The sequence below is a fragment of the Gambusia affinis genome, linkage group LG22 (genome assembly GCF_019740435.1).
Source record: "Gambusia affinis linkage group LG22, SWU_Gaff_1.0, whole genome shotgun sequence".
NCBI lineage: Eukaryota > Metazoa > Chordata > Actinopteri > Cyprinodontiformes > Poeciliidae > Gambusia > Gambusia affinis.
In genome coordinates this window covers 19,086,904-19,111,011 of record NC_057889.1, presented here as the reverse complement: position 1 = coordinate 19,111,011, position 24,108 = coordinate 19,086,904, and the positions used below count along the sequence as shown (strand labels likewise).

General features: G+C 39.8%; 1 long non-coding RNA gene across 2 annotated transcripts in view; it reads left to right on the top strand.

Annotated features, from left to right (window-relative positions):
* LOC122825344 overlaps window positions 1-23,106 on the top strand; it is a 114,290-nt gene extending 91,184 nt beyond the window's left edge. Inside the window, exons 5-8 of one of the 2 annotated variants that reach the window (XR_006369627.1) lie at window positions 1,117-1,260; window positions 14,809-14,960; window positions 15,291-15,415; window positions 22,495-23,106. This is a non-coding gene — a long non-coding RNA (uncharacterized LOC122825344). Of the gene's footprint in view, window positions 1-1,116; window positions 1,261-7,826; window positions 7,892-14,808; window positions 14,961-15,290; window positions 15,416-22,494 lie in introns of those variants that run through there. The other variant, XR_006369626.1, reaches the window with a different exon arrangement.
* The last annotated feature ends 1,002 nt before the right edge of the window (window positions 23,107-24,108 follow it).

Genomic DNA, 24,108 nt, shown 5'->3' with positions numbered 1-24,108 from the left:
AAATACACACGCGTGGAGAGAGAGCAAACAAGGAGGCAGGCATAAACATGTCAGGGAAACGGGAAGCAACGCAGGAAGCATGCATGTTATTGCCCTTCCCCGCTGCGTCACTTTCATTTGCTAGCTGCTGTTTGCCCAGATCCTGAAGAGGCAGCCGGAGCCGGGGAATGCAAACACATTAAGGGTTTGCGGCTTCACTGGCTCGGCAACGCTGGGCTGATTGTTCTATTTTCAGGGACTGGTTAAGAGCATGAGGCAAACAGTTCATGCAGCTCAGAAACGCCGATTGGCATTAAGGGAGAGGAAGTCTTGAAATTGAGCTTGTAAAAAATTCCATAGTCAACTAGGTCAATGTGTTTGCCTCATTTGGAAAGTCAAACAAACAAGACACAGTTTTATAAAAGGATAAAAAAATATATATTACAGTACCTTTGCTAGAGTACATTTACACTTTCCCACATTTCATTGCATTGTGACCATGAAGTTGATCAGGGATATCTTTGTAATAAACTAACTCGGTTTTGCTTAATTCTGAATGGAAGTTAAATGATGCATTAAGCAATAAATCAATTTATATAATGATAAATTAAAACAAACTCAATAATTTCCATTTTCATGATTGTTGTTTGTTTCACTGGATGACACACGGTCTGGTACATTGGTTTTAACCAGTTTCTTTTTCCAAGGGAGCTTTTACTTAGAGAGACTTAAAATATTTGTTATTTTGGGTGTTTTGTTGACCTATTTTGAATATCAAAAATGTCGACTAGCTTTTAAAATGTTTGTTAGAAATTGAAGTTCATTCATCTTTGAGATGGCATACTTGCATTATTATGCTGCTATATTTTTCTTACCTGAGAATGCCTCAAAGCAACGATATTATTGTTTATTGCATAAAGTTGTCACACAATTTGTTGTCCATCAAAATATTTTTATCATGACAGGCTTATATGATTTGTTCTGATTCAGTTTTCTGACCAACATGCAGAAAGGACTCAAAGTCCGGAATTCATTTTCTAAGTTTTATTGAGAAAGAACGGAAACAACAAGCAGAATTTGATTGGTGCAAAGAATAAAACAAACTTATATTGTTGTGCTGTTTTACTGTTTTTGTAGGTGAAAGTTGCTGTGGGGGAAAAGCTTCAGTCCAGCTTGGTGATGAGGTGATAGGCTTGATCCGGAGAGAGAGGTTTACAGCTGGACGGAGCTGTGTTTGACGGCCGTGGAGACAGACGAAGGATCCGGAGAAGCTTATGGAAGGTGAGTGATGGAGTTGGAGGAGGAGGAAGCATCTTGGTCTGGGGATCAGTTGGTTAGGGCATTGGCTTCAGGCGTTCGGAGAGGTAAGTGCTTTCTCAGGGCTGTTCAGCGAGCGCAAATGGGGAAAAACATGAATAGCCACGAATGAAGAGGGTTTTTTCCCCGGTAGTGGTTGACCTTCAGGCACCAGTGATTGTCAGAGTCCTTACCTAAGTGTTCATGAGTAAATGACTTGGTCACACACCCAGATAATAGTCCTGCAGTTTCTGGAGAGAGGACAACCATGACTCACAGGTTGATCTGACTGGAACTGCTTTGCACATTTTAGGATTGCCATCTTTGGTAACACCTTATTTGATGGGGTGTGGATAAGACTGACATGACATTGTCATAAACGTGACATAACATCTGTCGTGAACATGAAGGAGTCTTCATGAATGTTAACGACTGTTGTCATGAAGTGTCATTTGGTAAATAATGACACATATGAAGTTGACCATATTGACCATTCTAATGGACGTTTAACACAAGTTTTAGTACAATTTTGTATAAAAAGTTTTGTTATTTACCAAATAATGCAAAAGTGACACTTTTATTGGACCTTTAATACAAGTTGTAATGCAGCTTTATCCAATCTTTGCTGATTCCTCTTTGCAAAATAGCTTCACCTCAGTCAGATTGGCAAGAGTAGATCAGTAGATATCAATTTTCAAGTCTTATTAAAGATTCTGAGTTGCTTTTTAGTTTAAGTTATTCTAACACATACAGTACAGGTCCATCGTTTTGCAGCTTGCCCTACATTTAGCTCAATTCTCATCAGCTTCTCTTTCGTTGGCGAAGCAAAATATCACGACTTCATGATCCTCCTGCCAGCAGGATTAGCTGTGGAGATGATGTGTGTGTAATGAGCAGTGTTAGTTTTCACCATACATCGTCTTGTGTGCAAGGTGAAAAGCTAAATTCTGGTCTCCTTTAATCAAAGCATCTCATTCCACATGTTGGCTTTGTCCCATATTTGGCTGATAAACAGGACTTTGAATTGCTTTCTTTTGACAATAGCTTCTTCCACAATGGCTGCATTTGTGGACTGTACAACCAATTGGTGTTGGTGTCTTGTTTGCGAGTGACGACAGGATGGAACCCACTTTCGTCTCCAGTAAAGTAGATGCTGCTCTGTGATGAAGAAACGGCTGATCCAGAAAGCAAAAGTCTTGATTTTGACTAAAAGAGCAGCATCCCGGATACAAGGGGGTGAAATGAGTTTCCTCCAGAGGGTGGCTGGACTCAGTCTTGGAGATAGGGTGAGAGGTTCTGTCATCCAGCTCAAAGTAGAGCTGTTGTTTCTCTGCATCAAAAGGAATAAGTTGAGGTGGTTTGCTGTGGGGACTTCCCTTTAGAGGTTTGTCCCACTGGGAGGAAACTCAAGTGGAGGGACTATGCATCCTGCTGGACTGAGAAGGCCTGGGGATCCCCCAGAAGAGGCAGGTCTTAGGGTCTCCCTCAGACCTGTTGCTTCCACATCCCAATCTTGGATACGCGAACGACAATGGATGGATGGACAAAAAAAATAGTCTACCAAAAAACAGGTTCTACCTAGTTGCCATTGGTTCTTAAGCTGATTAAGATTCTTGTTGCCTGGCTTGTCTGTTTGGATTGACAGCCATATATAGAAAGGTTTGATTTACTGTTCTCTTTCTATTTTCAGCTGATGATGGGAAGAGTCCTCTGAGAAATGTTCAAAGGTCGGGAAATTGTTTTATAACTCAACCCTGTTTCAAATTCTCTCCTCAACTTTCTCTGACTTGTTGCTTTGATGCGGTTTGTTGGTTAATGTTCTCTAGCAGACCTTCACAGGGCAGCTGTGTTTACACAAAGATGACATTACACAGAACTACCGTCATTACAAATTACAGTACGTGTGTCAGAGTAAAAGGGGCTTAATGTAAGCATACGCTACATATTTTTTTTTTGTAACAAAGATTGAGAAATTGGAAGGTGCTACATGCTTTTTTGTTATGGGCTATTTTACAGCAGTTAATTACACAAAATCCTGTTGAAACATGTTAGTTTGCAGTAGTAATATGGGAAAATAAGAAAATGTTTGAGGTTTATGAATAACTTTCCAAGGCACTGACAGTTTTCTTATGGAAAAAAAGTAAATTTTTCTTTAAATATCTATGAAACGGGCTGTATTTAGAATAAAAAATCAACTTTTTAAAGCTTTACATCATGTAATAATCCAAAAACATACCTGGGGTGTTGACTGCCTTCGAGTATGTAGCTCCTCTTCAGACTCTCATTTCCAATCTTCCAAGCTCCCGCCTCACACAGCAGCTCTTCCCCACGACTTCCCCACTCAGCTCCTTCAGACTAGCCAGCAGCAATTAGCAAACACCTGGTGGAACTGCGCATCTGCTGAGCTCATTATAGAAGCTACTTCTCAGTGCATCGCTGGTAAAAGCGTAGTTAAAGGGTTAATACAAGACCCATAATGTGATGACTTCCTGAAGGCCGAGTTTCAGAAAGAGCAGGAGTTTTTAAAGAGACAGAGGCCCAATTTCAAGGTGTTAAATTTTTAATAGAAATAGCATTTTTAAAACGACAGAAGTTAACATAGTTATATGACTGTGCTATGAAACGGCATGGAACATACATAATGCTGCCCCTTTAAATATTTCAATATCTGAGGTTGAATTCACATGGTTGCACAGAAGGGCTTAGTTTGTGGGTGTATCACTGTGAGTTTGCTAAATTGGAGGGGCGGCAGAGTGTAAAATAATGAAAAACACGGCCTCACTGCAATCCAATCAGCAGTAAAACACTCTCAACACTGAGCGTCCAAGTAAAGGCCACTTTCCTACAAAACACAGTCTTTAGGACAGGCTTGATTGCTGAATATGCTCAATAATAACACAAACACTTACACTCCGCAGTGTGTTTGGCGTCTTTTCACGAGTCTCTTCGACTTCATCACTCAGCAGAATGTAATGCTGCACAATTCACCGACAGGTTTCATTTAGAAATTCCAAGGACGCTCTCGCAGCTCGTAGGGAAATGAAAGATTCATTGAACGTACAGAAAGAGCCATTCTTCAAGCTTACAAATCATCAGACCAACATGAACTTAACATAGACCAGCAGTTTTCATATTTCAAGCCTGACTCAGAGTGGAAATGATCCAAACACATAACTCTTCCTGTATGACGAATGCTCGGTCAAACTTAGATATTGAATGCTTTTACCTGCTCTGTGTGATCAATACTTAATTACTTTGGCTTTTTCTGGTTTTGGGATTAATGGTGAGAAGAAAAGGACAACCAGGGAACCTGTAAAGATGGGAAAAAAAAAAGAGTAATTGTTGGCCAGGCGTCATTACTCCCCAGGTAATGGTAACAATAAATAGTCTTGAACCATTTGTTAAAACATTAGTGCCAGAAAATAGGGAGAGATTTTTGTTAGATTAGCTAGTGGTCTAATTAGCCTGGAGAAAAGATGGCAAGCAGATTAATAGCCAGCAGGCAAAACAATGTTAGAGACCAAACTGCATTCAGGAACTTTAGATTTGATAAACAGGGCAATACTAGTAGTAACATAATTGAATATATCAGAAGCGTTTATAGACACGTTGCAACATGACGTCACATGTGCAAGGTGCCTTGATGCTTCCTGCTGGAGGAGGAAAAACTACTAGCCAGCGATGACTACCATTGGTTTTAGCTGTCAAACTGTCAATGTAACACACTAAATCTGAATATGTATCAGTGATATATATACATATAAAAAAAAGGGATGCCGTGCTTTGATACAAATTGTCAACACTGCGACAACTAGATCAACTAGATAACAACGTCAGAAAAAAGGTTTAATAAAAAAAAAAAAAAGTAGTGAGAAAGAGGAAGATAGGTCACTTATGCTAGCTTGACTTTGACAACCTTTCCATGTAGATGTGCTGTGGAACTCCTTGAGTAAACTTTACTAAAGTTTACTTTAAAGTTTACTCCTTGAGTAAACTTCAGTAAAAAAAAAAAAATAAACAAACAAAAGGTGAACAATTCTGACAGATCATTAGTGGAGCAAATTTTTTATTAGCTAATCAGACAATCACTTATTAGTAATCAGAAAATAAACGTGAAATAATTGTAATACTGTAACAAACTGAATAATTTATTCTTTGTGTGGAAAATGTTTGTGTTTTTTTTTGGGTGTTGAATTTGGGTGCATGTATGTCGCTGTTGTCAGTCGGTTGCTATAGCAACAGGTCTGTTGTTATCCACCTTATTCCTGGGAGGCTGACTGGGGAAACGATTATGGGTCTTACTTCCGGCCCCCACCGGAAGTATCAGTATTTCACTGTAATTTGTAGGGTTTTTTGCTAATCCATATTCATGATAGAAGTTACATCGCTCTTTTTGGTTATTATTCAATATTTAGTTGAACTAGTTCACGGACACACCGTCTGCTATCAGAGAGCTGCTCAGTACAGATTATCCTAATTGTGAGTTTACTCACGGGGAGCGACGGGAACACGATCATTACGTTTTGTAACAGAATGACCTCCAGCAGCTCGTTTCTCTGAAGAAATGACCGTAATAAAGAGAAAAGCAGAGAAGCTGGTCAGAGATCTGAGCTGCCGTTCTGCGCCGACAGTGTAAAACACCAGAACTACATAATATTGGCTTGATGTGGTGTGAATTTTACTTTTCTTTTGAATTTAAATAAATAATAAAGTTTATGATTTGAGTCTTTATCATTATGTTTGGCCCAGGTACATTTTTTATAAGAGAAAATAAAATATCTGGGTTCGTTTAGTCCATCACAACCAGAACCTCTAGGTTCTTTGTTGCTGAGTGTCACTACAAATCAGCGGAGAAACGACTGCTGTGCTCCAGGCTGTAATACAGAGAATCTCCCCACTGGACTAGAACCGAACAGAATCACACATTAACCTGTTTAGAGAGCAACTTGCCACTGGAAAGTGTCGTGAGATGCCCTTGCAGAGCTCGGGTAACTGTTGTGCTGTTCGTGGCTGTACTCTAATAATCTGACCAAGTTTAGTTTGTGGCAGCAACAGGTGTGTCTTGAACGTGCTCTCAAAACAAAAGCGATGGTTTTCTTTGCCTAGCAACAGATGAGGAAACAAAAAGAATTTGGCTAAAAATTCTAACCTTGAACAGAAAACCCAAAATGCTTTATGTGTGCTCATTTCATTGTGTGGATAGAAAGTCAAGGGAACAAACCCCGCATCTACATCCGAGTCAGTGAAGTAGCTAACTATGCTAGTGCAGGTTAACTGTGGCCATTTCTTCAAGTCGCCTTCCCTCCCCGCATTAGCCTTAGGTTCAGGTAAAACAATATTACCACATTTAAGCTGTGATAGCTGGAGTTCCCACATATTTTATAGCCTTAAACCTTCGTGGAAAGCCAGTTAGCGGGTTGCTAACATGTGAATAAATGGTGGTTCCGGTTAGCAGCGGAAGTCACGCCCATAAATCACGCAAAGCCTCATGGGGGCTAGGAATAATGTGGATAGCATACCCGAGTGAGAAAAATGAGTGGCCACTCAGGGGTTTTTCTGTGTTATTTTTCTCTTTGCTGCTCTAAATTAGTAATACTTCCATCTCCAGGTTTCATTTTGTTAAAAGGATCCATGAGTAGTTGTGACAATAGACTTTATGTGAGACATATTTATTTTAGATGTAAAAGCAATACAGTAAGAATACTGTAGGCTGTTTCCTTGAGATCATCAGTAATATCAATAAATTGAAAATTATAACAGTCACCGTGTGCATTTTGGGGATAAGAATGACATTTCTTGATGTATCTAGTGTCCTGAAAGAAATCTGTTTCAAAATAAATTTGTTTTTCAAAAGCATTGTTTGTTTTCGTGGATCTATTATTCATAGTCCCATGAAAACCAATACAGCTTTAAGTTACCTAAAAAAGCAGAAAAGGTGTAAATACTTTTTTATAACACTAAATACCACAAAATACGATAAATCATGAAGCTCATATCACCAACCACTAGTCTATCAAACTAAATATTGATCCTGCTGTTCATTGGATTTGAGTGGGCCACTTGGAACATCTGAACAAAATCTCCCAGATATATACATCACAGATGAGTTTTGTTACATTTTTGGGTTGAAGCAGTTTGATTTTGGTTATTCACTTCAGCTTAGATGAATCTTTTCCAGAATCAGGATACTTTATTAATCCCCATGGGGAAATTATTGTGTTGCAAGAGCATGAAAAAGAATAGAATATAAAAGAATAATAAAACAAAGAAACAATGCACATATATACATGGCAAATCAAGGTAGTTTTACTGATGGGTCCAAATATTATCATAATATAAACATAATGTTCTATAACATATTTACAATGTGAATTGAAGAGATATGCACCAAACACCATCCCTTTGTATTTGGTCTCGGTCTGATATTCTGTTTGCATTAGAGTTTTAATTAGTGTTCAGCCTCCTCTGTCCTCAGTTATTACCTCCAGCTGTCCCTTGTCTCCTGATTGCTCCACCTGCGTATGAATACCTCTCCGTCCCAGTGCTGGATTCTCCACTCATGTGAAAACGTGCTTCCTGTATTCTGGGTCCCCCTGTGGTGTTCCTTGAGTTCTTTGTAAGTCAGCAACTTTTTGATTATACTTTCTTTTCACCTCTCCGAATCACTGCAGCTTTCAGCTTTTACAGGAATAATATAAAATGCTTAGTAGAAATTTTGAATCCGACTTCATTTGACGTTTGCCAGGCTTCATAGAACCTTTTCAAGGAGTCAAAAGTTCCTCATGACACTTTGGCTGCTTTTCAGCACCGTTTTCTTCCTGATGTTTTCTGCTGTCATGTTCAAAATTGCTCGCTTCGTGGGTCTGAATTTGAGGATGTGAAGCAGATTTTATGGAAAAACAAGTCCCGTTTTGCCTGTGAGGCATGCTTCTGATTGTGTGTGTTGGGACCAAAGTTGTGAATTCACAGCGTTCCACTCTGGCACAACAAGGTGTGTTACTTTTGCCGCGATGTAACCGTCTTGACTGTATTTTGATGAAAGTTTAAGCGCCTGGAAATTCAAATTCAACGCCGTGAATGTTCCCAGATGAGCACTGCTAGTGCTAGCGTTAGCATAATTAGCTGTTGACAGCTAGCTTGTCATCGTATTCTCACAGCTCTACGTTAGGTTTGGATGTTGTCCGTTATTCTATCAACAGTCATTTTTTTTCTAGCTGGTGCTCAAAATGCAGCAAAAAAAAGGATTTAAAATGGTGGAGACCTCTCTAATGCTGATGTTAATGAAAGAAGCTGAATGAAAGATGAAACATTTTGACTAAACTAGAAAAGGAATACAGACGTTTTCAATCTTGCCCAAAAAGGCCTCATTGCAGACGTTAACAGCATGGTTATTAAACGCTGGAGCAACTTGTGGAGTTAAACTGAGAAAAATGTCCTTTACAAGTTTCATGATTTCTGAGGAAAACTGTTCTGTGTCGCGCCTTTTTAAATACTTCATCCAGATATTTGATAAAATGTCTAAACACCTTTCATCTCTTGTTGGTCTCAGCTGTACCGAGTTGAGCAACGTCAATGTTTAACGTTTTATTTACGTAAATGTAATCAGAAAAATCGGCAGCATCTTCACAGGGAACCTTTGACACAAGGGCTCTGTTTACACTGGAGAAACAAGAGTAACAGCTTAGTGACGTCAAACCAGAGCCGGAGACATTCTTGTTTTTACCGAGTCAGAAAGCTAGAAGCGGATCCTAATCCGGCTGAGTCATTGTTTGCATTGCCAAATTAAAACGAACACAGTACACAGACTGCACTTTGTGAACGGCTCCTGTGATGTTAAGCTGTTTATTTCTACAATTTTCCATCACTGCTGTGTCACCACCTTAGTCCTTGAGATCACCGTTTGAAATGATCTATAGAGCTTAAAGGGGGAGTATTATGAAAAATTGACTTTTTGGAGCTTTGCATCATGTTATAATGCCATTGTCAAATCAAAAGCATACCAGGAGTGTTGCCTTGAGTCCTTCATGCATGTTTGAGAAATCTTTCAATCTCTCGCTGTAACCATTGAGCCGAGCAAAATGCCTGGTTGGAACTAGCTCCGCCTTCGGGAACAAAGCTCCTCCTCGGAGCTGCAGTTTCCGAACCTCCATGCGACTCCTCCACTCAGCTCCTTCAGACTAGCCAGCAGCAATTAGCAAATATCTGCAGAGCTCATTTAACGAGCTACTTCTCAATGAAACGTTGGAAAAAAACGTTAAAGGGTTAAGAGGAGCCATGTTGTAATGACTTCCTGAAGATGGAGTTTAAGAAAGAGCAAGAGTTTCTTAAAGAGACTGAAGTCCAAATTGTCATAACAACTGAAGGTAATATAGTTACTCAACTGTACTATAATAAGTTTTTTCTATATGCCTGGAAAACGCATAGAGCCCATTTAAAACTATCGTCTCTAACTCTTAGCAGACTTAAATTTTTACCCAATGAGATTCTACCATCTTCTCATTTCACTTGCCTGAAAATCAGACAGTAATTGCCTTGTGTATTATTCGCAAAATATGAATTTAATTTCAAGTTATCAGCAGACAGTATTGTTTGAAAATACGAATAAGCAAGACAAAAAAACAATAAGACGGCATCGAACATGATGCCGCCCCATCAGTCTGTTCTTCCCTTCTCTCTTTCCTCAAGGACAAAGGCGGCTCTTAATAAGACTCATTTAGCACGAAGCAGCAAATGAAGTCACGCCAGAATGCAAAGATAATGAGATAATGGGATAATGGGATCGCTTGGAAGTAGATAAACATGCAGTAAATATCGCTGGCTGTCACAAGTGTCTCCGCGTGGAGCATATTCAATTGGCCCTCATCGGCATTCCCATCGTCCTCTGGAATTTAAACAAGGGTGAGAGATGCGTCTGAGTGCTGCGGACGCTTTCTTATCGCGGATCATAAAGCACACAGCAGAAAATGGAATCAGTGTTTCAGATGAAAAGATCCGAGATCGTATCAGTCACTCGGATAGCTGTTCCTACCGGGAGGCTCATTTCTCACTTTCTCCGTTTGGATCCCTAAGAGAACAACCTCCATGTCTTCATTAATCAGCTCGGATAGAGATTGTTTCGCCATGGCAACCAGGTTGGTTGAGGATGCGGGGGATAAACATCTATGTGTGCACTGGTGAAGCAAACTGTTAGAATTAAGCAGTATTTTTTTAGGTGCACCAGAGTAGAAATTATGTATGGTTTACAGCACAAAACACTTTTTAAAAATTTGAACGCATTGTGAATTTGCTCCACTTAAGTATTTACATTCTAGCTAATTATAAAATCTTTTTTGTCTCTTGTCTTGATCACTGCTTGAGGAATAAAAAGCTCAGCTTGATAAAACGTTTGTGCTGTTAAACTACTTAAAGCATGTAACTTTTACAAAAGAATGACTTTAAAAATTTGTTAAAATTATTATTGCGTTGTCAGTATAAAATAAAGATATTCTGTGAAAAGAATTGAGTTCCTCTGCTTTCTCCCAATGCTAACTGCAGAGACACACAAATAAGTCAAAAACAACCAATCAGAGGCAGGGGGCGGGTCCTAGCGCTGTCAGTCACTCCCATTTTCTCTTTGCTAATCTATAGATGGTTCACCACAACATGGCCTCCCACAAATGCTAATGCTACTTAGCATAGCTACTGACTATGTCGGATAAGCTATTTTCTTGTAACAGTGCGTTGTTTTTCCATTAGCACATTGAGCAGCGTACAAAAGGTTGAAAAAAATATTGAAGTTTTTCCCTCTTGTGTTTTGATTAATGGACACAATGTTTCCTAAAACAATTAGCAGTGTTTTATGAAACACTGCTAATTGTCCATTTTAGCAGTCAATTTTTTAGTGCAGAAAAATTGAAAAAACAGGAACTTTGACATTTAGTTTAGCGCAAATGGGAAGATACAGAAGTCGGTTTCTGCATCAGTAGCAACCCAGTGTGATATTCAACTTTTGACTTGAATTTTGATGCTTTTAAATTTGAATTCAGAACATGGAAATTATTCGTACAGCACATTTCATACTTTACACCAGTAATGCATAATATTGTCACCTTCCTGAAATAATGGTCATTTTTTGTTTCTCTGTTTTTGTTTTTGGAAAGAAGGATTTTAGGGAGGTGATAATAATATGACCATTTATGAAACAGAAATAAACATTACATTTTGTGGAAGGCCATCATCAAAAATCATTATGAATCAGAGGCAGCTCTTAACAGGAGGGGTTTTAGCCTTGAGTTAAAGGTACTCAGTGTTTCGCTAGGTTTACAGTTTTCTGGAAGTTTGTTCAAAGTCTCAAACAGACAGGCGGCCATTGTTTTACTCCAACAGTCATAGTCACATGTAGAAAGCAGCTGAACTGACTTACTGAAACAACCTCCATTCAAACAAAACTAAGATATAATCATGTCCAATTCACGTGGTGAAATGGCTCGTCTCTGTGGATTTGTTGATCTGCGTGGCTCTCCAGCAGCACCATGGCAGGTGCGGATTTATGCATCCGTGTTTGAAAACAGGAGCAATTACTGCACAGCCGTGAGGACAGTTTGATAAGATTGCCTTCTCTGCTGCTACGCATGTTGACTTCTGAAATGTAGAGTAATGGCTGAACATAAAGGAAAGGGTGGTGAAGAAAAAGCAATAGCGGTCCAGTTGTCGCGGCCCATCTCAATGAGCTCTCTTTCCCACGGAGCAGTCGGCTCCCGTCGATGGATTTTTAGCGGCCGTGGCTGGGCTTGTCAGCTGCAGCTGATTGCCTGACATATTTCCTCAGTGTCTTCTTGCTCATCTACAGTTGTCAGTTTCCCAGACGTGCCTGTTGAAGCCGAGCCTCTGGCCATTCAGTTAATTCCCCAAAAGGCATGTCTTCCTTTTTTTTTTTTTTCTCCCCCTCCGTACCTGGACTGTGGCCAGTCCTGTCAGACTGGATGTCTCCATCGTCCAGAGTGGCTCTGTCTACCTACCTTTGGCATGTTACATTTTCTCCCTACTGCCATCAATCTGATACAATAGGAATTTCAATGAAAATGCATATTAGATTCTATACAATCCTATCATAAATAATTATTTTATGTATTATTATTGGTTTTGTTTTTCTCTTCCTTTTTCTTGGGCTTCTTTTCTGTATTCTTTTCTCATCCCATGTAATTCCTGTATATAATGGAGGAAACTCCACTTAGGGCAGAGACATTTTTAACTCTATTACTTAAATCTATTGTAGATCTAGATTTACTTGCCTTTTGCAGATAATTTATAGATTTTTCTCTATAATTGTTATTACTTGATAATGTTTTAATTTCTGTACACACTGTGACAATGTATTCAGTTCACCATCATTGCCTACCCACGCCTACACACACACACACACACACACATTGTTTGTTTCCCTATCTTTGTGGAGACGTTCCATTGACTTCCATTCATTTCTGGAACTTGACCCTTACTTTAAACCTAACCATTACCAGTACATGCCTAACCCTCGTCCTAACTCAATCCACACCTTCGTCCTAAACCTAACCCAAAAACAGCATCTCCCCTCGTGGGGACCAGGCTTTGGCTTTTTCTTTTTCACTAATGTAATGTACTGAAAAGAAATAAGTGAAAATATGCTCTCTATTTCTCTGTATCTCCATCTGCCTCTCCTTGTATTACACCCTTTCCTGGTGTAGGTTTTGCCACTCCACCCCTACACCACCATGTCTTTCTTTTTCCTCTGAACTTCTGCAGCCCTCCCAGAGGTGCTCAGGTTGACCAGCCGGCTGTTCGCATGAGAATCTATCAGACATAATGGGAGGGGCGGGGGTTGGTTGTATCCCGAGGCTGAGTGACTCTGTGGCAAACTACCAATGATGCATAACAAATAAATATGACATGGGGGCCAAAGGTACATCTGTCACGATTGACATAAAACGGGCGTTACAGCAGCTGGGACAGAGGAGGTTTTTCCATACACACCAAATTTAGTATTCTCTCCGCGAAATGCTGGCCTGATGCAAATCAATAGAGTAATTTTCGCTCAGACTCGTCCTAATTAACAATCTGCCATGTGTGCTCAGGGGAACTGTGGCATTTGAATAGAAGGGATGTCCAGCTGCTGCTGAGAGGAGAGGGATTTAAGAAGTTTAAGGCGGCAAACCGAGGAGAGCTCTGTATTGGTAATGGCTTTCTACAGTCCGCATCATTAAAGATAACTGCATGTGACAGCACGCTGATATCTGTGTTTAAGTGAAATGTGGCCTTTTGTCGGGGAGAGTAAAATGTCATTCATGTTCTATAGAAGCTTTGCTCTGTTCTGGGCTACAGCAGAGAATATTTCATCAGCCACTGGATGCATTTCCATTAACCAAATAGTTGGGCGAATTGGAATTACGAACATAAATTCACGTAGTGGAAACATCTGTTGAAGCCAAATAAAAAAACAAACATATGCTTTCCAGTTTTAAAAGCTAGGATGTGGTTTTTCGGCTGTATCGAAATTAGCACATTTCACAAAGAAACACTTTTTTCGCATCACAAGTCATATGAGCGATGTTACTGCTGGCGGAAACGACGGAGAAAACGGGAAGAAGTTTCATGATTACTTACAGTTACAAGCACTTGTAATTGTGTCTTCTCAATTTTAAATACAATTTCTTAGATATTATTTTCATCTAAAACTCGTGTTTATTCCCTTATTCTTAGTCAAAGTAATCATGAAATGGAGATCATGCACCAGACCAGGCCTTCCTTGAACTGTGGGAGGTAACCTGCGTACCTGGACAGAAGCCATTCAGAACAGTGCAGTACATGAGGAGGCAATGCTAACTACTAAGCTGGCCTTTTTAATAAAAGGTCCAAGTAGTCTTGGGGAAGGCTTTTAAAATTTACGGCAGATTTTTACTTGTACTTTGGCAAGTGAGAAAAGGAGTAACCTAAACCCTCTACAACAAGGGACCTTTATGAAAGCTGCAATGGAGACTACGTGGATATTAACATTTTCCTTCTCATGTATATTTTAGCACTTTTAATATTTGGTTCTGTATAAACGGTCCTGTGTCTGAAATCTACCCGGAGCCCCTAGAGGTGAAATATACTGCACATTACGACTTTGGTCTCTAGCCCAGAAACATTGTTTGGCTCTGCAGGGTCATTGTGCATGCCAATAACTAGATTGCATCATATTTTTAAGGTGTGTGTACATTTCTAATTTTAATGATGTCTGAAAGAAGGACGAAACTTGGGAGAAAAGAGATGTTTTCCTCAATAACAGAACCCATAAAATTAGGAGACAGCTGAAGAAAAGACTCGACAAAAGTACATTTTAGCCTCGTCATTATCCTGGTGTGTGATTGTGTGGTTTTTTTTGTGTACGTCCCCTGATGATCGACCTTGTCTGTAGTGACATTACCTCATCTTCAGCTGTGCTCTTCGATCCACTCCTTCAACAAACCTCAATGTGGCCGATCCTCTTTGAAATGTCAATCATGCCGCGATCGTAAAATGTTGCCTCTTTGTCTCCAGTCATGTTCTGCCTGCCTGGTCTTCAACCTTTGATTCGCCCACTTCCTGGATCACAAGACTCTCCACCTCTGGACTCTGGCTCTCGTACTCCACCACCAAGATCCCTTGTTAACTAGAGCCGTCCCTCAACTTCGTCATTCCACCCCAAGCCAGTAAGCCATCCTATTTCCATCTTTCCTGTGCATTTGTTGTTCATCGTTACCACTTCTTGCCTAGTGCTTAGTGAAGCTTGACCTTCATAAAGTTATGCAGCTTAAGCTTCATAACTTTAACTTCGTACTAAAGCTTATGGACTTAAGCGTCATAACTTTATGAAGCTTAACCCCATAAAGTTATGAAAGTAAAATTGAGAGACAGTGAAGTCTCTCGACTTTACTGGTCCAAAATCTTACCTAGAAACATTAAGACCTGATTTTTGCTTTGTCAGAGCACTATATATTGGTGATGTTCCTGTCAGAAATGTAATCCTTCCGTGGTCTTAGTGCGACACTCAAGAGGAGCGTGACAGATGTGATGGTCAGAGAGAAGGAAAGCGGGGGTGGAGTCCCGTCAGACCGTCACTTCCCGAAACCACAAAAAAGAAAAACCTCGTAAAAGCGCATGTGGGGTGAGTACGACCCTGCAAACGTCTCTTAACATGCTCATCACAAACATAATGGCATTATTTTTATTTTTTTAAGCACAGATTGAATACGCAGATTAGAATTAATTTCATTTTCTTAGGTCCACACATGGTCAAAAAGTACATACACAGGCTCACATACACATCCACTAATAAAATGATTGGGTTCCTAAAGACATTTGTTAATGTTGGTATTTATTGTGCTATAATTTCTTCTTATGCAAGTACAATTGATTAAAGTTGCCCTTTTTCAGCACACATTTGTAAAAAGCTCCCCGTTATGTCTATATCCCAATAACCATATAAATGTTTTTTTTTTCTCTGAGAGGTAAGGAACTGTCTCATTTTAATGTAGCAATACCAGGGAAAATGAGGAAATAGACGTTGCCTGTTTTGTTTAAAGATGTATCTTTATGGATGGTTGATTGACGCTTAGTTGCTAATGGCACCGCGAATTGTCTTTTGAGAGGAGTAAACTATGCAAAAAAGATTTTCTTGCAACTACTGTTTTTTTTTTTTATTCTAAACTTTTTTTTTTTATGGTGGTGTGACATGTTCGTTTTAAACTGTAAGTGAATGAAATAAACAAATAACCGTTCAACCTGCTAGAAGACGGCGAACTGGCCAAACTAACTCCATTGACACACTTTTAATCCTTGTGGAGAGCCTTTCCACAAGTACTCTGTCAACTACCAGCTATCGCACATCGCATCATAAGGTTCAAATATCTGCTGTCAACTCTTGCGTTTTCTGATGAAAATACAATCCTCAAGCCTTTTCAGCTTATCAATAAAGAAAATCTCGACAATCAAAGACGGTCTGAAGTGTTGAAGCAGTAGAATTATGACAGAAGGGGTTTATTGACATGTAATCAGCGTAATTATCCCGAAGAAAGCCAAAATGAGTTTTAATTAAATCCAGCATAACTTTTCCAGATGATCACCTTCACTTCCTCCCCAATTTCTGCCTTTGCAGACTCACATTACTAGAAAGCAAGTGCCTGCATTGATGAGGAACAAGTACTCTGCAAACACAGAGGTGATGTTATCCATGTGCCAAATGTATGCAGCACACTTGGCGTGCATTAAGCAAGCTCTTTGCTTGAAATACTCCAGTGAGGGGAATCCAGGTAAAGTCCATTATCTCTCGCTGATTAGCTTTATGAAATCCGTGCCAATTTTGGAAGAGGGGAAAACCAATGAAGAGGAGAAGGACGGAGGATTAGAAAGCTTTTAGGCAACTGTGCACGAATGGACTTTGATGAGGTGACAGTAATGCGTCCTCGATTCTTTTCGGCGTTCAGCACAGGCCTCCTGAGTAAATGGATGTGGGCTTCATTGAGCGTTTTACGCTGTGTGAAATGGAACTTTCTGCCGCCCTCGTAAAAGTCACGAGCCCAGGTGATAAGTCATATTTATGTTGGTTTTGAATTGCATATTTCTTTTGCGGCGTGAAATGGAGTGACCGTAGCAGCACCTGGCGCACACACAGAGGGTTCTGAGGGAAGTCGTGCTGCTACAACCCACAGTCTGTTCAAATGGAATTAGATGGAAAGGGCCTGCATGTGTGCAACAGTGAACTGTTCATAGGTTTACTCATTTTGTCACGTTATTACCATGAGATTCAATGCGTTTTATCTGGATTGTATGTGGTAGACCAACACAAAGTACCACATTAGAGTATTAGGGCCAAACTAAGAAAAGAAAAGTACAAATAGTCATAAAATTAACAGAATAAAGTTGTAATATTAAGACTTGAAAGATTGTTTTTAATCTGTTATTTTGTAGATCATGAAACTGCTGTAAAATGCTACTGTAACCATTCAGCTTTCAAGCGTTTCAGGAACCTCTGATCATTCATAAAAAAAATCCATCCATCTTCTTCCGCTTATCCCAATCGGGTCGCAGGGGTAGCAGCTTCAGAAGGGAGGCCCAGACTTCCCTCTCCACAGCCACTTCTTCCAGCTCCTCCAGAGGGATCCCAAGGCGTTCCCAGGCCAGCCGAGAGACATAGTCCCTCCAGCGTTTCCTGGGTCTTCCCCGGGGCCTTCTTTAAAATCCTTCATTAAAAATGTCCCCAATGCTAATAGTAATGTTAGCATTGGGGACGTCTGCTGCTTAGCATTGAGATGCTACGTTAGGCTTGAATATCTTCGCTGATTGGCTAACTCCTGAAAGCACAACTTGAACACAATGACAGTCTTTTCCAGCGTCACATCAGATCATTTTTCGAAGCAGAAATTGACCTTCAGTGGGCCAAGAGAAGCGAATTTGTCTTCCATTGTTGTTTCCGGATGTCGTGTGTGTCAGATGGACCCAAAACTCGCCAATAGAACGGTTCCGGTAAGAACCTTTTGTGTGTAACCATCTGATCAGTGTCCCAAATGATTTTGAGATGTCTTGAAAGTTTTATGGGGCTTTATACTTTGCGAAAAATATCTGCAAATTTAGTTTACTAGTTAGTCTATCACATCCCTCAGTGCAATGCAATCCTGGCTACAGGAAGGCTTTTGGATCTAGCTAGCAGTGAATACCTGGTAGCTGTGTCAGTTTAAGGTCGGATTGTGTTCACTCCTCAAAAAAACTGTTCTACAGTCCATTTAGAACCGTATCAGAACCTCCAAGCGGTTTGGTTACGGTTGTAATGGCCGTGTTCACACAAGCAAACTGACAAAAATGGTCTGAGGGGGAAACAAATCAAAGATCTTGTTTTGGCGCAGGATGACCAAGATCTGGACTTGACGGTGCATTCACACCAGTCCTGTTTTTTCTCCTTTAATTGAACTGTAGTTTGTTTGCCTAGAGAGTCTGGTTGGTTTGGAGAGGTGTTAATGCATCATTGAACTCTGGTCCACCTAAAAACTTAGGTCTTTGGTTGAAGTGAACTCTGTTGCTATGTGAATGACAAGTGAACCGGAGGCCACTCCAAAGGCGGGAAATGGACTATAGCACAAGGCATTCTGGGTAAACGCAACCAAAACAATCGCGAGAGTCTAGCTTTAGTGGGAGGAATTTCTCACAGTCTTTCACCAAAGAGAAGGAGAAATCTCACAATCGCTAAATTTGATGCTACTCCAATTTTGTTTTACATTTTGCAAAGAAGGAAGTTGAGCTCAGTGTCTTCAGAGGTTTTTATGTCATTTCCTTCAGTAGTTCTAGTAGTTCTCGCCACTACAGGCGAGTGGAGGTTTTTCAAACCTGTTCCTCCACTGTTGATTTGGTTGATTTCAAATAATGCGGTGTGAAAGGGAACCGGACCAACTCCAAATATAACACATGTTGCAATTTTGGTCTTCCTTTAGGTTTATTTCTTTCCGTTGACATTTAAAACGATGTTCAGGCAATCAGAATGTCCCACCAGCCAGTAGAAGAAATGGAAAAGCATTTCAGCTTCACTCTTAATCCATCTTTACTGTATGCCACCTTCTTAAGCTCAGCCTGTTTTTTTCTTCTTCTGTCCACGCGCGCGCACGTGTGTTGGACTTTGGAAGTGTCAGGTTTTAAAGGATTGATTGGCAGTGAAATACAATAAGGAGAGGCGATGAGGTCTGGCTTTGCCCACTTTCAGTGCTTGCCTGTTGGAGATTGTCTTTTCCTTTTTGCCAGAGGAAACAAGGAACAACAAACAGACTCACCGAGCTCAGGCGTCCAGGCCAGCAGATAAACAAGATACTCAACCTCTCCTGGGGTTGAGTGAGAAGTGCAAAGAAGGCCGGAAAGTGCTGTGGTTGTTTTCTCATCAATGCCATACATAGTGCATGAGTTCTCTAGGACCTGGGGATGGAAGATGTTCTCTTTCTAGCAGACGGTTAACGCGAAGATGGAGACGATCAGACATGCCTCATAAAGAGAAAAAAAAAAAAAAAGTGAGGACAGTTTCCCTAAAATTGTTTTTTAAGATAAATCTACAAAGTAGCCGCTGTCTGCAATAAATAGATCAAAGAACAAATTAATTGACCCAAAACAACTGATATAAATATTAGTCTTTATAAAATTTCACACAAAAAATGACTTTTAATGACCAGAGTCATTACACCTTTTTATGACGAGCATCTTTAGCAAAACCATTTCAAACGTGATTCAGAGCTGATCCTGAGGAATCTTAGTTCAGTCCTCATTGGCCAAAACCTGCAGTTTACTTATATAGTGAGGTTTGTCATCTACAGTGGCCTTAATAAAGTTTTTAATAAGGTATTACAACTATCATCATCCCTCTATTATGTTGCAACCTGGAGTGGCTGCTTAGCATCTCAAAAAACTTGAATAATACCTGAACTACGACCCAGACGAGTTTAAAAGGAGGCGTCACAGTAATGGTGGCCCTTTATTGTATTGTTTACTATATATTGTAAAAAAAAAAATTCTTATAGGAATTTAGAATTTCAGATATTGATGAATAAAAAACTAAACTGACAGAATGATCAGAACTGTTCACTGGTGTGAACTGGAAATATGATTTAATGCAGTTACCGTGTGTGGCTTAATAACAAAAATCCAACTTCTTTCAATAAACGGCGTCCTGAATAAGACTAAGAGAAAGGCCCAATGACAAGGCATTAAGTTACAAAGTCAGATTTATTTTGTGTAATTTGACAGGGAAGCCTTAAGTGCAAATCTGGAATGGGAGGAGTTGAAATCCGATCAATCAGCAGATTATGCTGGATTTAATTAAGAAACGAACCTCGACGCGTCGGGATTATATAGCTGCATCTCTCCTCTCCAATAAACAGCCATAAACCCCGGCTGCTGCCAGACTCTCGCAGAAAATTAAAAAAAAAAAAAAAAGGAAAGCTAAATTGCCTTCATAAATATTAATCTGTGGGAGGCAGAGGTTGTGCCCTTCACAATGATTCAGGCTCTCAGGAGCACATTTGTCAAGAGTAAACAGTATCCTCCTGTTTATCTAATGCTCAACATTTGCCAGGTGAGTGGGTATAATTGATGCCCTCATATTCCATTCTCCAGGATGTAATTAAACACGGCCTGCTATAGAAAACATTCATCTCTCCCCCACTCTGCCTTCTCCTGCCACACACACACACACACACACACGAGCTGAACGTAGCGGCGCGCACGCTTCTGCTCCGTCGCCCCTCTCATCCACTCCTGGATTTCGCTCGGGCGTTGAAGGCGGAGAGCGAGTTAATTTCTCATCTTTTTGGCATGTTGTCAGCAATCCTGCACCTGTAGGCTCACCGGAGATGACCTCTGCTTTGTTTCTGTGTTGGGGGGTAATACACGCTTAACCGTTCACTTAGTTGCGACGGAGTCATCAGCAGGCAGAAAAATAAGATTTTTGTGTTTTATTTTCCCTTTTTATGCCTTTTGTTGTCCAGGCTATTATCCATGAACTATAAATCATAATTCCATCATTTGCTCATATTCAGATAGTTTTTTTCACCTGTAGCACAAGTAACGTTATTGCTTCTAGAAGAGCAGTTTTCAAACGACAATTTAATTTATCAAGGAAAAAGAATCAATCCTGATCCTTTCATGAAAGGCAACATTAACTGATTGTGTTAACCTTGACGAGAAGAACGGCTGTAAATAAAGTTTTCCTGTGAAGGAATTTTTTTTCAGAATCGCTTTGACTCGACCGCGTTTAGTTCTTACAAATTGTGTCTGGTGACGTGAGGAAAAAAATGATAATTGTGGCCATGACTTTATTTATTTCAGGGGAACGACTTAATTAGAACAAGTTCTAGCCAAGAAGTCGTGGCCACAAATTAGACGAGTCGTCATGAGATAGTATGTCATTCCTACGAAATGAGTCAAAGCCACGAGATATTAGGTTTTTCTTTATTACTCCCATGTCACTGGTCGAGCTCTGCAGGTTTTGGATTGTGAATATTCTGTTTAAAATGATTCCACATCATCTCAAATTGATAGATTTAATTCAAATCCACAAAAAGGAAAAAAAAAAAAAAAACGTGGTAAACTCTTCCCCCAAAAAGTCTGAATCCTGAAATCGCATCAGAAGGAGCTTAAGCAAAATAAGAGTGTGTACTTTCATTGAACCAAAGTATTGCTCCATATTTATTGATGTGTTTATTTGTATTTCAGTTTAATTGTTCAGGATAAGTTTAATTGTATGTCGCATTTCAGCAAAAACGCAGTTCAAAATGCTTTACAACACATAAACATAAGCGACTCATTATGAAACAAGCTCTAAACGTCCTTCTACCTTTCGTTAATTTTAATTTTAATTTTTTTGTATTTTGAACCAAAACTTTAACACAAAAATTACATTTTGCCAAACGCCATCATCAAAATACTCAGGCACCAGATAAATCAACACCAGACACGTTCATGAATTTTTCCAGTTATTATTAAGGAAAAGCAACTCTAACCTGGAGGTTTTTAGCCTTGGTGTAAAGAAACTCAGTGTCTGCAGTTTTCTGGAAATTTAGTTCATATTAGAGGAGCATAAAACGTTAAAACTTACTGGGATAGACGTTTATAAGTGGAAAAGGTTCCAAAGTTATTTCTTTTGTTCTCGGTTTTACATCACTATAACCCTCTAAATTTTAAATAGGTGCTCTCACTTTTGAGGGCTACTTTAAGTAATCTTTAATTTCAGCGGCCATCTTTTGAAACGCTTTTCTGCCAAGTCTAAAAAAAAAAAAAGGTGCTTTTTTTTTTTTCTCTTTTGCCCGACCAAAGAATGCGTCTTTCATTTCTACCCCTCCTATAAAGTAGCTGGCGCGTACGCATTTATAAGGAAGTCGAAATGGATAAATGTAACACAGCGACTGTTAATAGGGCTCCCATAAATGCTGCAATGTCACGAGTGCTGAATAAATTCCTGCATCTGCATTTCGCGCTCGACTGTATTCCCAACACAGCCATTTATATAATATAATATTCCAGAGCAGTAAAGACAACCTTGCCCTCTTTGAGCACCCAGCTCTTACTGCCAAATAGCTGAGTGCAAATATTGTGCGTCTCAGAGCGCTGCAAGCTCTACATCCTCTCATAAAATAATGGGTTTATCTCAGCGTGGGTTCGGGTTTGTCTTCGAGGCATTCTTTTTAAAAAAATTTTTATTACTTTATCTGTTTTTAGTTCTCTTGTCAGATCAAAACGACACCAAGCTCTTGACCTCTTTGCCTGGAATCGGCTCGGGGAAGTTGAGTTGGACTGCTGGTATACCTGTGGACATCCCCGTCAGATCCTGTCCAAACAATCGTATAGTCAGAAAGAAGAAAACCTGTTGAATACCAAACACCGGAGGAGCAAGACCGGGTCGACGAAGCCACTGGAACACGGACCAGGAAGGATTTTATTTTTTTATTTTTTTTGGAAAGACACGAGGAATAATTTGAGAAGAACAAGAGCACTAGCAAATTTTCTGCCAGAGGGTAAAGGGCTGCGACCTTTTGGATGTTGTCTGCAGAAGTTCAACTTAAATAATACAAAAAAAAAACTTTAGTAAATCAATACAAGCCTGCTGAGAATACATGAGGAAAATTGACACGATCCTGTACAGAGCAGTTTTTTAAGAGTTCCTGAAATTCATGGTGATGCATCTACAATGAATCTTAACTGTACTTTTGGATTTTTCTGATTAAAGGAGTTCTCAAATGTTTCAAATTATTACTCAACTTCTATTAATTATAAATTGATTTTAAAAATGCACACAAATTTCAATTTATATGGTCAATTGAAGCGCAACTAATAAGTTTGATAAAGTCATAAACTACGCAACAGAGGGCTACGACAATTTGCTGCTAAGGCTGGAAAATTATGAGTCTGTTTACCCAAATCCTGAAATCAAATATTAATATCGTCTAAAAATTGTATATTTCCGAAGAGAAGATGGACGGACCGACGGTAAAAATGTCAATCTGCAAGTTTTAGTGGTTAGAATAAACTTTTTGGTTTGAATTTGTCTCAATGAAATTCAAGATCCTGCACTTTCAAACCCAGACGGAGAAACTAAAAATTAGCGAGACATCTGTTAGCCGGAGAAGGGAACCTGAATGTGAAGTGCTTCTCTTCCTGCCAACACAGCTGGCGTCAACAAGGCCTGTTTGTTCCTCAGGAGCTCCCAAATCTGAACACGTACAACCGCGCAAGTAAGAATCTGATATCATCTGGAGAGAGGTAAGTCGGCGCACCAGAATAACCTGGGCTGAGTAAATAAATATTTGAAAAACACCGTGGTGGATATTTGAACGCGTCAGTCAATTAGGGCTTCACCCAAACTTCGTTTGGATCTCCCGTCTCGGCCTGCCGAAGAGCTTCACGCAGGCTCTGGTGTAGTCAAAACACTGAAAGCAATTTTAGGTGATTTACAGTATAATTCTCGTCTAATAGCTGGCTTAAACGCTAATCGTGCATTCTAATTCCTGGCTTAGCGTGCCTATGGATTAGAAGACCATGTAATGTACAGTTAATCCCACATACACTGCGCTGAAAATCCGCCTGAAAACGTTTCTCATCATCAAGAAAGTTTGCCTCTAATTGCGTCTCCGGAGAGAGGCTCAGCTCCCTCTCGAGGCGAGCCGGTCCAGATCCCGGGTCGGCACGCTCACAGAATACAGAACCGGCGCGTTTGATCAAATTCCAAAGTATTACAGTTCTGTTTTGATTCTGCTCCGTGAGTTCTCCGTTGCATTTTTATGCGGCTGGTAATATGATTTAAGTCAATTGAAGACAAGAATACTAATGTTGAAA